At 33.7% G+C, this 17,608-nt stretch overlaps 1 protein-coding gene across 4 annotated transcripts in view; it reads left to right on the plus strand.

Moving 5' to 3' along the window:
* The window catches only part of LOC134539580 (octopamine receptor beta-2R-like), a 697,934-nt gene that overhangs the window by 357,210 nt on the left and 323,116 nt on the right, over positions 1–17,608 (plus strand). Inside the window, exon 1 of one of the 4 annotated variants that reach the window (XM_063381734.1) lies at positions 9,300–9,944. The exons of the other annotated variants lie outside the window; for them this stretch is intronic. The gene's annotated coding sequence lies outside the window, so the exon portion shown is untranslated. Of the gene's footprint in view, positions 1–9,299; positions 9,945–17,608 lie in introns of those variants that run through there. 4 annotated transcript variants of the gene reach the window in all.

Genomic DNA, 17,608 nt, shown 5'->3' on the forward strand with positions numbered 1-17,608 from the left:
TTCACAGACCCATTCAACTCCTTACTTCATATTCATTTTTTTCTACGTCAAAATACTATTTCCATATCTCGCCCAAGAAAGGACACAGCCTGACATTTTTTAGGTTAAACTTCTTTAGGAGCGTTACGAAAAAAAAAATGATGAGCGTAAATTTTTATGATGCGCGCGCACCATGCAACAAAATTATCGGAGGATGAAAAAAAAGGCTACATACAGAAAACTAATACAAATAAAAATTATGTATCTTATACATAATGTATAATTAATAACTTATTTTATTAATGTTTTATATTAATATTTAAAACTGAGTATAAATTCAATCAAATTTTAAAAAATTAAATAAATATTTTACCAACCGTATTTATAATATCACTCCAATTCCTTTTACAATTTTAGTTATTTATATTATTCGCCTCCAAAATTAAAGCTAGTTTTTCATTATGCCAAGTGATTTTAACTACTAACGCGAGTAAATAAGTACAAGCACTCATTTTTTAACAATTTTTTTGTTGTTTCTCCATGGAAACGTTTGCATTTAGCGCCTTTTCACGACGTCACTGAAAAAATTACACAGAATAAATATGTTAACCTAAAACAAACTTTTTCTTATGTTTGCGGTAGGCAAATTTTGCTTTTTCCTACATATACGGTGTGTTTCTTAAGCGAATATGTATATGTTGCACAGAACCTACACTTTCTCTCGGGAACTATGTCTATCAAACTATTATATTTTCAGTATCAAACATATATTGGCTATGGTACAATTTCGCTTTATAAAAAAAATTCTTAATTTATTTTAATATTTAACGTTAACCATCAACGAGTTACGGGGATATTTTCGCTTCACAATCAATTTTAATTGCTTACTTTAATTAAATTTTTTAGGTTAATATACAATTAAATATGTTGTACAGTACAATTGCTCCCGGGAACAATGAATGTTCAAGTTTTCACTTTATTTCCGAATAAAAAAAAATGTTGATAATTAAACAGCTTTGAGTGAAAAAATCAAATTCCTTTCTCTACATCAATGTTTCATGTTAAAATAAAACTCGATACGCAATAAAGATTTCATCGCGTGTTCCCGCGGAAAGGCTTCTGCCAGTGTCACCAACTCAAACTAAAATCCCGGTTTAAACCACTGAGGTAGGATGTCTGTGTGCCCAATCTTCACCATGTTAAAATTTAAGTCATAATGAGAAAGACCATATACTTTGCGCTTTTCCTTACTGGAAGTAAAAAAAAAAAAATCGTTGAAATGAAGTTTATCGTTAATTACACGCAAAATTTATGCTAAAAAATATTTTTTTTAATAATTGTTATTTCATAATGGTGAATCTCACAGTTCTTTACAAAGAGATTTTATTTCAAACTATTAAACACACATTTCTATATCCGCCCCCTTTCCCAAATACATACTCCATTGATTGTGTCGCAAAGGCTTATGTATTACTTGCAATTCCGATGTCCGGTCGCCACTGTCCATCCAGTCCGTCAGGCAAACGGACTTGGCCTTGCGTCGCTACCTCGCAGGTTGATGGACCGTTGCTGGTAACATGCAACATTATCTTGACGTTCCACGACTCCAGGTGGTCAGAGTAGTTCCAGTCTTCAGGAAACTTTGCCGGAACTTAGGACCACGTCACCAGACAGTTTGTTGGTGCGCTGGTCCCCATCCACTATACATCCAATGTCTTTCTAAGACGAATGATATAAATATTCTTAATAGTTAGTATCTTAGTACAATCACTCACTGTTATATCTTACACGAGGAAAAGAACTTTCTGCAAGCTCTAGTTTTTGAGTCATTAATATTTGAAGTAAGCTTTTTGCTTCGTTGATATAAATATTGAAGAAAAATTCAATAGTGGGTCGAAGAATGCTAACATATAACTATATATAAAGTATGTTCATAAAAGTATATACCAGTTATAAATTTTAATAACATCTACGGTAAGCGTTGTAGTGTGTTCTTTCAAGGTCACAATTAAAGAGTAACTTAAAACAGTTTTAGAAAAGCGCATCTTGGTTGTATTTTCGCTTGCAGTGTCACCTTTGTTGGAAGAATTGCTCTCTCCCCAATTCGTAGAGGGTGAATCTGTAAACTTTGCAACATGTTGGAGCCCTTCCCTTGGATACTTTTTACACGGGAGTGGTTGACTTCGAAGTCCCTGACCGTTGGATTTGTTATAATGGTCGAGACGACAGAGCTCTCGTTTTCGCTGGCCTCCACGTTCACCTTAAATAACACCATGTGATTTTTTTTTCTTTGGGACTTTATAAAAGATCGTTAGAGACCCGTGAATTTCGCGGATTCATTTGGTGTTATGCTAAAATTCAAATAATTATACCCTAGTGCTGCTTCTGTCATTGGTTCTCTGTTAATCTGGAGGACTGAGGGCCAATTAGAGACCCTCACTCATAGAAATGTCGAATCACAGGCCACCCAGTCGAGACGACTCACAAGTCAACAGCCAATGAACAGTTGGCATTTGCCCGAGTGTGTAGAGGATATTGGAGTCTATCCTGGAGGTCATTGAATCCGCGAAATTCACGGGTCCCTAAAGGTCGTGTATACGTTTCGCCGCTACTTAATGATTTGCCAGAGCTGGGACACAGAATTGAAGAAGCTACTGCTTCCATTACTCCAGACTTAAGAATCAAAGTGAAGGAAGATGTGGACTTTTAGGTTGGATGTGTGCCGTATAATTAAAGGGGCAAAAATTAAACACCTGTAAGAAAAACAAGGTTAGTTCAGCTTCAATTTGATGTATAATTTGTTTTAAATAGTCTAAAAATAACTGTCATAATATACCATTGAATCTGGGACTTTATATTATCGAGTTACTGTATTAAGACGAATTAAATGCACGCCGTCACTTACAAAATAAAACTTTTCAGAACGTTATATGCTACAGTTGCGTTGCTCGATAATTTAGTTCAAACAAATAAGGTTTTTTTAGATCCTCTGACAAATAGTTATATCATGGAAGAATCCATAATTTACACTATTCAGGGGACTGTGGTACAATAAATATCAATTGAAATAAATATTTAAATAATGACTCTGTAAGTATAATTACATTTGATTTAAAAATCATAAATAGCAAACAATGTAACGCAAACAAAGAGAAGATCAGGGAACTATTTCTTACGGCCTTTATTTTGCTTATAACATTTTCAAAAGCTATTAAAAATACGTTTATAGAAAGTTTAGAAGAAATTTCTACCAGAACTTTAAATAATTTTTTATTGCTTAAATTTTTCTTATCTTAAAATTTGGTGATATCTGTTCTTTTATTGCATGGCAAAATTAGCATAGGTATCCTAAATAAGTAAATACGCAAAATAACCTGTCGTAGGTCTCAACAATTCATTGCAACTTAACTTGGTAACAAATGAAGCGAGGTTACTTAGTAATAATAAACTGCACTCGCATTAAAGAACCGACGAACATAATTAAGATTTCCTTTGTTTGGTTTTACTGAATCCACTACAGGCAAATGTTGAGACGGTTTCTAGCTTCTGGTCATAGCTGAGTTAATCCTCAGAATTATTTTTATGCTTCCGCCGTCTATGAGGCAATCAAGAAGTAAAAAAATGAGATGTTAAACAAGGTTTTGTGTACGTTCTCCTGCTTGCGGTCACCAGCAACGTTTCAAAATAATTTCATCAGACAGAAAGCATTTTACCGTGAATACGGGGACTGCGATGTCTACCAAAACGGCAGTCTTTCATAGTCTTTTGAACACAGAAGGCCATGCGAATTAAAACAAAGTTCGCGAAAGCTTGCAAGCTAAATAAATTACGTTTCTGCAAATAGACAAGAAGAAATACAACTTGGCTACCACGAGAAAAACAAAAAAAAATGTTGGACCTCATGTGAGAGATTAAGCAAAACAGTGTTTGACATTGACAATTTATCTCAAGACCTATTCTTGGACAACCACCCGTGCCAAAAGATTTTTTTTTAAATTCGTAATGTAATGACTATATAGCGCAGCAAAATGAGGCCAAAATAAGACGATATACTGGTAATTTACCCCCTCCCCCCTAATTTGATGTGGCAAAAAATTGTTTTCAGCCTTTTTTGTGATCACAAATAATATAACTACCAACATACGAAATTTTTTTGCACTTACTGTAGGTCATGTGAGTTTACACTGAACAGCAGGTGGTCTCACCATCATTCAAAAATTACCTTTAAACGTTTTATATGATTTTTCACAGTTTGTAATAAGAGTAAACAAAACATATATAATCAATTTTAGAAACGTATGTTGCGCTACTTACAACAATACGGCATGCAGGTAATCGAATAAAATGTCAACCATTCAACTAACAAATCTATACACCATATTACTTTTTTTTCCCGCAGTAATTGAAAGTCGTAAAGAATAAGCTAACAGCTAGTTATGACATAAAATAGTAAATTTAATTCAAGATAGGCATCTGGCTTGATTTTAAGCATTGACCTTAAAATTCTTAAATCCAAAAAGAAAGCTTGAGATATTGTGCATTTTCATCAGATACTTTAAGGTTATGTTCCCTGTATTTTCGTAACACTAAAAACGACTTTGAATGTATAACACTCTCCAGCAAACTTGCTTGCTAATGTTTATATAGTCATATTTTGAAAAAAATATGCTTGAAAAATCGCAAGCCAATTTTGGCCTATATAGTAGACCATAATCGGTCTGCATCACAGGAGACTAGGTTGGCAACATGTGGTAGCTAGCATAGGCTAATTTTGTGATATTGCCCAACTTTTTTCTCTTTGTGCATGAATACATCATTGGCTAAACGTTTGTCATGATACGCATTGCCAATGATACACCAACAAACAAGTGCTTTCCCTGAATGATTTTTTTCAGTGGAGAAGTTTTATTGAAATAAAAACATATATATATGACACGCACCTTTGCTAGAGTACACTGTTGTCACAAAGAAAACACAACATTTGTGTCTTAGGAATTCTACTTTATTTAGTGTATGGGTTTTCGTTGTGTTGTCAAAATATTTAATTGTTTAATTCAATTTTTCAGTTCGCATGTGCGCCGCTGTATTGGTGTGCTGCCAGGTTTTTTGTTGGGTTCCTCTGTTTGTCCAAAATTGTTGCTTATCTTTATTTATGGGTTTTTGTGAAACGGTCTCGTCGTATACAACAATAATTAATAAGTTGTATTTATTAGAAGTAAAATAAATTCAAGTGCACTTGTAATAAAATACAAAATATCAACGCACAATATATGCCGCCATGACACACGAGCGTGGCAGTTTTATTGGAAAATAAAACAATTCAATGTATGGAATAAAAATTTTTGACAGCATAACTGGAGCAGGCGTAAACTAACCATAATAAGTTTAAGTAATTGCATTAATAATAGTACTTAGTGGACACTCAATGTTATAGAAACTTCGTTTTTTAGTCTTCGTTGTGTCTATATATGATATCGCAAAATTGACAAACATGTAAGTGGTTCTATCATGCTTTTTTTAAATGTTATAACCAGTATGCATCAAACATAAATAACATTATGAGCATAGGTGTTCACCTGTATATATTTTTATATAGAAACTAACAAAGGTGTACCTAGATTGTTATATTACTTGGTATGTAGTAAGCTATACAGAGTCCTTGTTTACCGTTAACAGTTTAAAATTTATAACTGGAGACAAGTCTGTGTAAAGTGTTAAATTGTCACTGGGATCTTGATAGTTAAATTAGTATCTGAATGAAGGAGGCCGCAGTCTGGTTGATAAAGGTGACATTGGCTGGCGCATCACACGCCGCTTCACCTCTACGGGGTCGTCGCGTAGGTAACGCGAATCCACGTGAATTTAAAGCTGTGACCATATCATTTAAATGTAAAATATTCAATATATTTGTTTGAAATTTATTATATTTTAAAACTTCCTTGAAGTCAACCAGTCAACCTTTCTCACTGTCCAAAAATTATTGTTGCAAACAGCACCTTGATAGATAAATTTGTACAGGCAAGTGCAAATGCTCTACAATGCTATAGTGATAACTTTGATAGAACATGAACGCTTTGAGAATGGCGCGTTTTCAACCGGAGATCTTTAAGCCGCGTAGCAGCTACAAGAAAGCAAAATATTTCATTTGAGTACTGAATGCACCCGTCCGTAAATAAGGTATGCTTAACGTATAATCAATATAAATGCAAACCTTCTATGTAAGAAGGACGAAAAGTTTAATTGTGTCTCAAGTCCGTTTGGGAAAACCACTGATACTTTAGTTAACATTTTGTGGGATTCGTATATTTTGAAGGGATATTAAAGAAAATCATAAATATGTTGTTTGATATTTTATCCTTATGGTATAACACACATTACATTATCAAATTAAGATTTTTTTTACACAATCTTCGATCATTGAAAGAAAATCTTTGCAGCAATCACATATGGTCGCTTTCACCACGCCATATAATCTTTTTTTTTTTTTCGTTTTGACATGATTTAGCACGTGCAATAGTATTTTTAAAATTTTAAAGATCTAATTTGACAGATTACGTTTATTTACACACAACGAATCTTGCATGCTCTTGTACAGTTTCGGTTATTTTTTTCCAAGGTTCAGTTCAGCGTATATCAATAGGTGGAATATCAGGTTCTCTCCGCCGTATGAAGTGCCCATCCACCCCCATAGAGTGTACGGCATCCAGCGATGCGCGCGCCATTGCGCATCTTCCCTGCGCATTTGAGTCGCGGCGCGTGTGCTCATACACGCAGTCTGGCGGCTGTGAATGGAACTAGCGCGTCGAAGCAGGCGTGACTGGGGTGCCGCATCACGTGATGATTTTTCCACCTGGCCACAGCGCCTCTGTTATCATCGCCATTTCTGGGTTCAGTGCTTAACTAATATTTTATGCCGTCTTGATGTTTCATGTGACTGTAGCCGCCAAAAAAGGCGTGAAGATCTCCAGTTGTAAACGCGCCATACTCAAACAGATCAAGTTTGATCAAAGTAGTATCTAACTTTATGAATACCATTGAAGAGCCACTGCATTTGCCTACACAAGTTACTTCATCGAGGTTATGTTTCAAACACTTACGTTCGGACAGTGAGAAAAGGCTGACTGGTTGATTTCAAGGTGAAATTTGAAACACACAAAAAAAATATTGTCACAGCTTTAAGTCCCAAAGAGTCGTCCTTAACGACGTCAAAACTGCGTAGAAGCGAAGAAGCGTTTGATGCGCCAGTCAATGTCACTCTTAGCGCCCAGTCTTCGACATCCGTAAGTCAAGATATATATTTATTTGACTTTTGTTTGGGTGTGTATAGCCTTCTCTTACACTGAACAACGAAACAAACAACTTATAACTTATATATAAGAAACAAACATTAAATAACAGACAAATTACAAACCATAGCAATTACTGATGAATCATTTACCAACTTAACATCCAAGATTAGTACTTACTTAAACCATGTAAAATATTGTAATCAATATAGAAATATTTAAATAAAATTAAAAACTATCGTAAAACATTAAATTTTGTTTAAAATAAAAAATATTAAAATATAATTAAAATTATTGATATGATACTGTCACCCTCTCACACACGCACACACACACATTCATTCGAAATTCCCTAGGTTACGTGTCTGTGAATTTAGCGAGCCAATTTTTTAATAAGATTTTTTTTTCAAATATCTTGGTAGACTACCTATTTGTTTCTAAATTCCTAGTCGAGGCTGTTCCTGAGGCGAGATGCAATAATTGCGAGTTCGACATTGTTTTGATTTTATGCAAGGGTATTAAAAGTTCACGAACTGATTTTGAACGGGTCCCAAGCCTGTGAAGCTAGATTAAAAACGGAAATCGTCGGGATAAATACTGAAGATTATCTGCTTTAAGTTATTCCATGTAGCATAAATGACCTATGAAAATTTCAGTTAAAGTTAAAAACTTTAAACAAACTTGTCTCGAATTAAAATTGATCCGTTCACTGTAAACTTAAACTGTGTAAAGTTTACTTCATACCAAGTAATAAAACACCCTAGAGATATGTTAGCTTCTATTAAAAAAATTTATCATTACGGATGAATGGTTTATACATATAATTTTATTTATTTAAATTGCATAATGTTTTAATTGATCATAACCTTTTATCGTTATGTTTAAAATTAACAAGTTTACATGCTATTATATGTTCACATATGTACATTTTTTTCACCAGTCATAAAATATGTTTTTAAATTCGACTTGTAATACCTGCAGACAATGAAAACGTGCCAAAAGAAAATATTAATAATAATAATAATATGTATTTATTACAATGGCCTTTTAAAGTACTATAAGATAGTTTTCGACTTATTTGAAATTGATAAGTAAATTGCCATGGTAAATATAAATAAGTAAAATTCTACTGCGCAAACATATTGATGTTTGATTTGACGTAAAAAATATAATTCTCAACAGATGTTTTTTTTTCTGTTTTATGGACAGTACATTATAATAAAATTTTATTTGCCAATAGCTTTTTTACGTTATCAAAAATTACACGATTTCACCATGCACATACCAAGAGTATACGTTTGTTTAATAAATACTTAAAAAGGAATTATTTTTATCTTTCTAGAAGACGTGTTGATACCAAACAACTTTTCTCAACATGTTTTCAAATAGGAAACATGAATGTGTTAGTTCTTCAATTTAAAACACAATGCGGATTAAGGATTAGATTTTAATAAAATATGGGTAAGCAAAATGAGCTAAAACTTGGCCCTTGCACTAAAACGTTCAAAAAATTTTTCGTTCTTTTTAAAAAATATATATTCCGTAACTGCCTGGCTTGACGTCACGAAAAAAAAAATCGTTCAAATTTTTTAATGTTGTAAATTCTTCATCGAAAGAGAGGAAAATAATTTAAAAAAAATATATATGTTGTGATTTCCCTGACTAATTACGGTATTCCATTAAGAATTTTTTATTTTTCACTTCCCTGGCTTTTCCCCTGTTTCCGCGGTTTTCAATACCTGTAGCAGGTCGCGGGAAGCGCCTACGCGCAGGCTGCAGAGCTGAGTGCCTGGGTGGTGGTGTTTGGGGGGAGGGGTTGGTGTCTAGCTGGTGGTCGTGGGGGGGAGGGTTGGTGCGGAGGGGAATAAAGCCAGCCGCGTTCCGGACGCACCACCTCGCTGCTGGGTTTCCCCCACTCCCTTCCCCAGACTCGACAGCTCGCCCCGCGCGGCCGCCAGGGGCGCTGCGAGCGCGGCAAGAGAGAGAGAGAGAGAGAGAGAGAGAGAGAGAGAGAGCGAACGAACGTGGTGGAGGAAGAGAGACGGAGAGAAACCCCCGGACGCCGGCCGCGGCGGGAGCTGGCGCAAACAGTCGACAGTCGCTGATCGCCGCGTGCGCGCCGGGCCGATCTTCGAGGTTACTTGCGCCCGGCGTCAACTCTCTCCTTCTCTCTCTATCTCTCTCTCACATTTTTTTTTATCCTCACACCCCCTTTTTTCATCTTTGTTTACGCGCAATCGACCATCCATCGTCTCCTCCCGCGATTCATAAAACCCGTTTAACATCACGCACGGTCGCGAACATAAACAAACCTACGTTAACTCCGAATCGGTTGAGACGATCAACTTCTTCAGGAGAACTCGAGTGTGCCGCGTCCGTGTTTTTTTTATTTAAATTTTGAATTTTCTAAGGGAGTTTCCCAAAATACGTGACGATCAAAACTAAGCCACGTATGTAATTTCCGTGGGTAGTTTATTTTTTTTTTATCGAGTGACAGAAGCGACGTTGATGGAGCACCATGGACGACTTCAGGACACGGCCTACAAGATCCAGTGAGCTCTGCCGCGGAAGATCGCTGAACCAACGGCGGCGCAGCCGGCGGAGATAGGAAACTCCTGGAGTCGACACGTGCTCACCGCATCGCGTGGGGAAACTCGCGAGGAAGAAGGACGTAACAAGGTTTGAACTTCATCTTGTTTAGTTCTCTCGTTTTTTTTTTTTGGACGCAACTGAATTCTTCTCTACCCCTCCTCCCCCCGCCCCCACGTTAACAACTTACATTAAATCGAATTAAAAGCTTTTAGGACCTGGATTCGTGTCTAGCGAGTTATTCGAAGGTAGCATGCGAGAAAGGAGCATATTCACACACACACATAAACACAATACACCATAAACAAAAAACCTCACATCTCTTGTGCTGCCAAAACAAGTAAGCGTGCGACAAAGAACTTAATTGCATGAAGTGATACTAGATAATTTTTCTAAAAGTATAATAATGTACGAATTTTATTCCTTAGCTACAAACATTATTGACTTCAACTATAAAATTCTAATTACGAGGTTTTGACAGTAAATATCTTAAACAAAAAATAATTGCGAAGAACGAAGTTGGTTTCTATTATCGAATTGTTCTATCGTAAAATATGAAACGAAAAAAAAAAAACGTTAATACTTCACTTATCTTCTGCTATTAAATGGATTTGTGTGACAACACGGAAAAAAATTCACACTTTCATGAAGCTGTCCTCAATATTGGCTTCTAGTGCATTTTAGAAACCAACCATTTTATTAGGGCATAGGAATAAAAAGGGCCTTTGTTAGTATACTCTCGAAATGATGGAAAAATAACTTAAGCCAAGTGAATAAACGATGAAATATTTGTGTAGTACCGTGGTGGAATGGTTAAAATTTCAGTTTCGAAACAAACTCTTTATATGCATCCAGATCCGTAATACGTTACTTTCCAGTTATTTTTTTTTTTAATCACCCCTACAGTCTACTACACGATTGTATATAGATATCATGTACGCCTAGCTGTAGGTTAAAATTGAAATAGTTTACTGTTTTATAAATCGAACAAAAATTAAAACATCCGAAGGAAAAATTGTGGAATAAATTAGTTTTATAACTTTAATAAACTTAGTTATGTTTCACCTTATATATGCATATAAAATAATTAAAAAACAACTTTGAATTTGTACATGCGTTCCTTCTATCTATGATTAAGATGGACGCTGGCAAAATTAAAAAATTTTATTTATAAGTATTTCAAATAAATAATACTTCATTATGATACTTATAATATTTACGTAATAGGAAAATAAATTATTAAAACTACGTTACATGATTCAGTGTTCTATAACTTTAAAATTTGTATAAATTGGTCATATAGGGTTTCAATTAGTTTCGTGGAAATAAATCAATATATGAGCAGTTATATGTCAACGCTCATTAAAAAGCACACATACAGAATATTTCATTACTTTAAAATATATATTTTTATTAATTACACCCAAATATATACATATATAATTTTTGCAAGAAATTAACATAAAAAAATTCCGCCCCTAACGTCATATGCAAAAGTTAAATAGTTATTTTCTTGAATTGCAAGAAAAGTTTATTTTATATATAAACTCCATGTTTACGATCAACTGATATCGGCACGGCTTGCAAACCAAATGAGGACGACGTAAACACTCTCGCACTATGAGGAGCCGTTTATGTCTCTTTATTTGGATATGGGGCGCAAACAAAATTAACTGAATATTGCCTCTGACATTGGAAGCCTGTATGAAATGTTGCATGTCACGGGATACCAAAAATGTAGATGTTAGATTTCGGAATACGTGTCCATATTTAAAAGATTTTTTTATTGTTTTTCACCAATAAGAGAAGCTCTTTCTACACTTTACCAAGCCAATTTTCAGGGAGCTGTCCTACTTTAAAAAAAAATAAAAATTTCCTCGAAAAGTTGTTGCCTCTTTTAAAATGATTATAGAAAATATAAGTAAAAGAAGTATCTACACGTGTTTGTGAAATTCTATGCACTAAAAGGGAAAGCAAAATTATGGATTATTTAATAGGTAAATTAAACAATTTTTACAAAGAAATTCTGTGAATCTTAAAGCATAAATGAGTTATGTCATTTAATATATCACATAAAATATATTAAACTAATGGTGTACCCGAGTGCATATAGTTAAGTCTCCGTCAGTATGATAAACGTGGAACTGCAGCATGTAATTTTAAGGTACCTTCTTTTTAATTGATTTAAAAATTGTATACGATGAAATTTTTACTTGAAATATTAAGATTAAATATTTTTGTAACCAACATTCAAAAAATTTTAATGAAGAACAAATTGCTACAAATTCGTGCCTACACGAATTTTAACAGTCTGGCCTAATCAAAACAGCACGTACAAGTAAAGCGAATGTTGTATAGTTTACACGCTTAAAATTTGAACAGAATCATTCGGAAAGAAAGTTACATTTTAGCGCGCCCTAATATGAGTCCGGTTTTTAGCTTGAACTTCGCTGTGATCTGTTTCTATTTGTTTCCATGTGTTAAATTCTTCCGAGTATAAGAAGGTAATCGGTTCTACTTATTGCTGACAGGGTGGTCATTAGAATTGAACACACATATTACAAGTTTAGATAAATATTTGGAAGCAATCGACCATGGTGTAACGTATAGAAACATCCCAGCTTTCACCTGGATGTTGATGTCAGGAAACCACGGAAAACCGGTATCAGGATGGGTGGACTATAATTAAAAAACCCCGTTGCTACAGAATTTAAAGTTTTCATTAAATGGGCTAGCTGACACTTTTCAATTTTTAACTTTATAATGTTATAAAATACAGTATATAAATGGATAAACATGTTATACTTGATATGTTTATTGTTATTTTAATCACATTACTCGTTGCATTGTAAATTTAAATGTTCTACAATCTTTTAAACTTTGCTTCTGACAGCCAAATTTATTAAAAAATGAAACTTATAAATTATTTTATTTATATTATCTTTATAGCCGTTTTAATCTACGTGAATTCTTCGCCATTTTAAAGAAAATATGTGACGGGAAAGCAAGTTATTTCCATGTTCGCTGGGCACGATTACGATTGGTCGAATCCATCAAACGTCCGTCATATTTTGGAACCTTGTATAGAAAAAATATTTCGATGGAAACTAAAGTCATCATTGGCTGCGTTAGTGACTTTTACGGTGTTGCTATGTATTACTGACTTGTTCAAACATTATCTGACCAGTTTTATTTGATGGCAATGCCCAGCTCTTACGCGCATGTTACTCCGCGCGACCAATAGAAGCCGAGTTTGTGATCGCGGTGGTACCTATGTTTGTTTGCGTTTTAAATACATTATTAAATTGTTAAGAATATATCGTTTTTTATTCATTACTTTGTGGTTTATTTTTAATATTTATGTAAACTTTGAGACCGTGTTTGGTTCTTGTATGTCAACTTTCCACGTCATTATGGCGCGGGCTTTAAAGAACTGAACCTATAGGCTCTGTCACGTTAAAATAATTTATAATCGAACACCAAAAAATGAAGTTGGTCAAGAACTTTTTAGAAGAGTAATGGTGACACCAGAAACGTCTCCAACGCAGCCACTGATGGCTTGAGTTTCCATTCAAATTTTTTTATAACTGTTTCTAAAATATGACGGACGTTTGACGGATACGGTCAATACGAATCGTAATCCGAGAAAATTGAAATGGCTTGCTTTTTCGTCTTAAAAGAATCTTCAAAGAGGGAAGAAAACACTGGAGATAAAGATAAAAAAGGTAAATGAACGTTTCTTATTTGATGACGCACAATCGAATTATTTATCGTGGCCGTCACATGTTTTGGTTTTTTTTTATATATATATTTAACGTCTTAGCTCTAAGTATACGGCACTTGGTAGGAGTAATTTCGTGAATTTAACGGAAGTAGCATGGAACGGAAATGTGTAACCACGGTGTTGCCATCTGTGGAGAATGGCACGAACAGAAGTTCGCAAAGTCAAAGGTAAACTTTATGGTATTAACTATTTAATAAATGTTAATAAAGTGGGAAGTATTTAAAAAAAATTATTTGCAAGGATTCTGTATTTTTTTCATTTTTTTTTTACTTTTATAAGAGCTGTTTCATTATATAATTTAAAAAAATTCGTTTTTTAATGTAATAATTCATTAGTTGACGTAGCTGCTCGGGTATTGAGTTATAGCGGCGGGTGCGGAAACTTAGAAATGCAGTTGAAAACATAATCTTCGTATGTTATTCACACTCAAAATTATTTTTAAGAATTTTAATTTTAATTTCGCGTGTCCCAGTTTCGTATTATAAGTGTATTTACCACATTAAGAACACGTGAATTTTCTCGTTACCTAGGTCAGATGTTACACACCTCTGGCGAGTAGTGAAAGAATCGTTCACAAATATTTTTTTTGACGTGACAACGTCTAATAAATCGATGAACGCCGGCTGCACGCACGAAAAAGTGTCCCGTTACGCAAATTGTTCCGTTACGCTCATTGCTCCGTTACGCTCATTGTTCCGTTACGCTATGTCCCGTTACGCTAATTATCCGTTACGCTGTCGGCGAGTGCAGTAATAATAGGTTTTGTTACAATTGACTAAAAAATTATGGTGATTTATATAATTGATGATAGATATTTGATAACAATTTATTTATATGAAAACTTGTTTATAATTATATTTAATCTTTATAGCTAAACGCCAGTTTTTAAAATTAATTACAAGTCATATACACGTGAACTGTTTCGTCGACTGTTTATAAAGTTAAGTGAAAAGTTAATGTGGTTTTAATTGCTTATTACAACAACAATTTCGGCAATAAAGGTTCATTATTCTTTCGTTTTAAAAATCTGATTACTAGTATAATTTCAAGTATTTATTATTTTATTATCAAAATAAAAATGATTCAATTTTATTCATAAAAATATGCAACCATTTCATCAATTTTTGTTATAACGTTGTCACGTTAAACTATCGTCCGTAAACCGACTTTACAGACAACCAATTTTTTTTTTTTTACTTTGGTAATGCTCGAAGCCGACTTCCCCCCCCCCCTTCCTGAGAGGAAAGTATGCGTGTTAAGTTGTCGCGCTTGCAACGGACGGGTGTTATCGCCCAATCGCTGGTCGCGCCGTCGCCCCCCGTGTTTACAAGAACTGGCAAGCTCGGGCTAGCTCGTGTTTACAAGTGCGTTAGGACGATAGGAAAGGTCGCAACGTGCACGAAATACGAGAATGTATATAAAAAAAGCCTATAATAGAATCCGAACGGCTTGACAAAATTCACTGGGGTTGGTTTTGTCAGCTAGATATGTTTTATCACGGAGAATTGAATTAACAGATACAGTCAATACAGTACAAAGTTTTTAAGAAAAAGTGTAAACGGTTTTTCAATTTGAAGCTAATTTAAAAATATTTTAATATTCTATTATGCAATTGTAAAAGAAACTCACTGAAATATATTTCATTCTAGGATTTTACTTATCGTAGAGTCGTGTCTCACGTAATTTTAATAATTTTACAACTAGAATATTTTTTTTTCGATCTCTCACGCCGAGTTATTTATTTCCTTTTCTGATCAAAATTATTACTTAATAAATGTTCTTGTACTTATATCACCATATATTGTCACGAAGTTATCATCAGATATTCATTACTGATTTTTATTTTTAAGACGAAAAATGTCACTTGCATTACATTTTTTTTACCGCTTTTAAACATTTATTTTTAACGTCTGGCTATATATTTCGAGACAGAATAAAATAAACTATATCTACAGTGATAAAATTGCTGTGATTCGCTTCAGATATAGGCGGACGTCCTTGTCAACTGAAAATCAAGACTCGTTTACAAGCGTTTTATAGCGTTTGTCCAAACCGCATCAGAGAACGCCACAAAATTTTTACAAAAAAAAAAGCTGGTTCGGTTTTAATACAACATATGGTTACATGCAAGTTACAAATCTTTAAAACTTTCCTTGTAGCAGTGAACGGCAAACCTTGTCTGTCGAACTATTCACTGGCATACTAAGACTTGACTAGCAACGATCTGTCGGATTGCTTACCTGCTAAATAAATTGAAATAAAAAAATTACACACGTTCTAAAAAAACAACCAATGTTTGTTAATTGTATGCATGTTAGTGCCGTAGATAAAATATGTTATTTTACTTTAGTAAAAATGTTATTACGTCCCAGTTCAGTAGTTTTAGTTACGTTTCATCACTAAACAAAATTACATAAAGTGAAACGAGCAAAAAGCGAATAGGAAATGTTTAGTGTTCGTATTAAAATAACAACGTAAAAATCACCTGATAAATATTTTTAATGTATTATAACTAACCTTGAATAATTAAAAGGTGGTCATTCTGCCTTTAAGAATCAAATTTTTATTTATATTTATAAACGAATGGCAAACCAGTTGTAATATAATCCAAAAGTAGAATTAAAACAGTTAACGGGTAGTCTATCTATATTCTGAATTATTAAAAACAATTTAATCTCCTTGGTTACAGGGAGCATTTTTTTTGTTTTATTTTTAGTTGTAGACCAAATGAGTAAAATAACTTTATGTATGTTCTTAATTGTTTGGCTTAATGAGTTAAGTTCTAAAGTACCTATATATTTCATTGGGTTATAAAAAAACGTTTTATTGAACTAGATTTCAAGTCAGTAAATTGTTTTAATATTCAAAATGTTCAAAATGTGCCAATAAATTTTAACATAAACAAAAAAATTGTTTTCACGAAAGATAATTTTTTACCTAGAGAGTAATTATAACGATATTTCTAATTCTGTCAAGATATTTTATGTATCAAATTTTAATGTCGCAAAGTATTTTAATTGTTTTAAAATTTTGCCTCACTATAATCTCTACAGTGTAAACTGAATTGTTAATCACTTTTAAAAGTTATTCTGTGGAAACTTAAAATAACCACGTACTGTATTCCACGGTGAAGAGCCATAATTGAACGCAGTTGTGCGATGAGTAAACAACTGCCATTTATTTATATATATATTTAAACTTGACGGTTTATTAAAAAAAATGAGTCAATATGGAACCTAATAATGCTAAGTTATGCAGCTTTGATATAAATTTAAAATGATGTTAGCTAGGGTATGGGAAGACGATCGTAAACAAAGAAAGTTTTTTTTTTTTTTTTTTTTTTTTTTTTAGTTACACAACTCCGTACAAATATGGTCAGTGAATTTTCACGAATCAAACCGAACTTTCACTAGCATGCAATACTGTATGTTCGCACGAGTAGATTTTTTTCCTCCCAACAGGTAATTGGCGGTTGTCTGCAAGAGAAGTCATTGCCTTATGTGGCCAGGCGATTTGAAACTCGTTTTTCATCCATGCCGAATAGGTGTGATTTGGGTGCAGTTATTGGGCATGTAAACGATTGAAACACAAACCGATGACTTAATAAAGTCGATGTTACAATGTTCTGACACACAGTGAATATTAAAATTTTTACACGAAAAATCCTTTTTCCCAACTGTGACGTAATCTAAAATAATTCTGTGCCTTTAGAGCTGGCAGGTGTCAACCTCAGCTCAAATCACTTTTTTTTTTTGGAAAAGAAGGTAATCAATAATTAAATATGTTTTTAAATGTCGTATGCCTGATTTCTTTTGGTTCGATATTTACTGTCATAGCCTACAATAGAGTGTATATTTAATAATTGAAATTAGTAATAAAAAGTTTATATGAGTGTTATAAAAACTGTTGATCCTTTAAATAAGTTTATTAATTAATGTTTAAATGAATAATTATCTAACTTTGAAATTTT

Source organism: Bacillus rossius, chromosome 15, assembly GCF_032445375.1.
Source record: "Bacillus rossius redtenbacheri isolate Brsri chromosome 15, Brsri_v3, whole genome shotgun sequence".
NCBI classification, from domain to species: Eukaryota; Metazoa; Arthropoda; class Insecta; order Phasmatodea; family Bacillidae; genus Bacillus; species Bacillus rossius.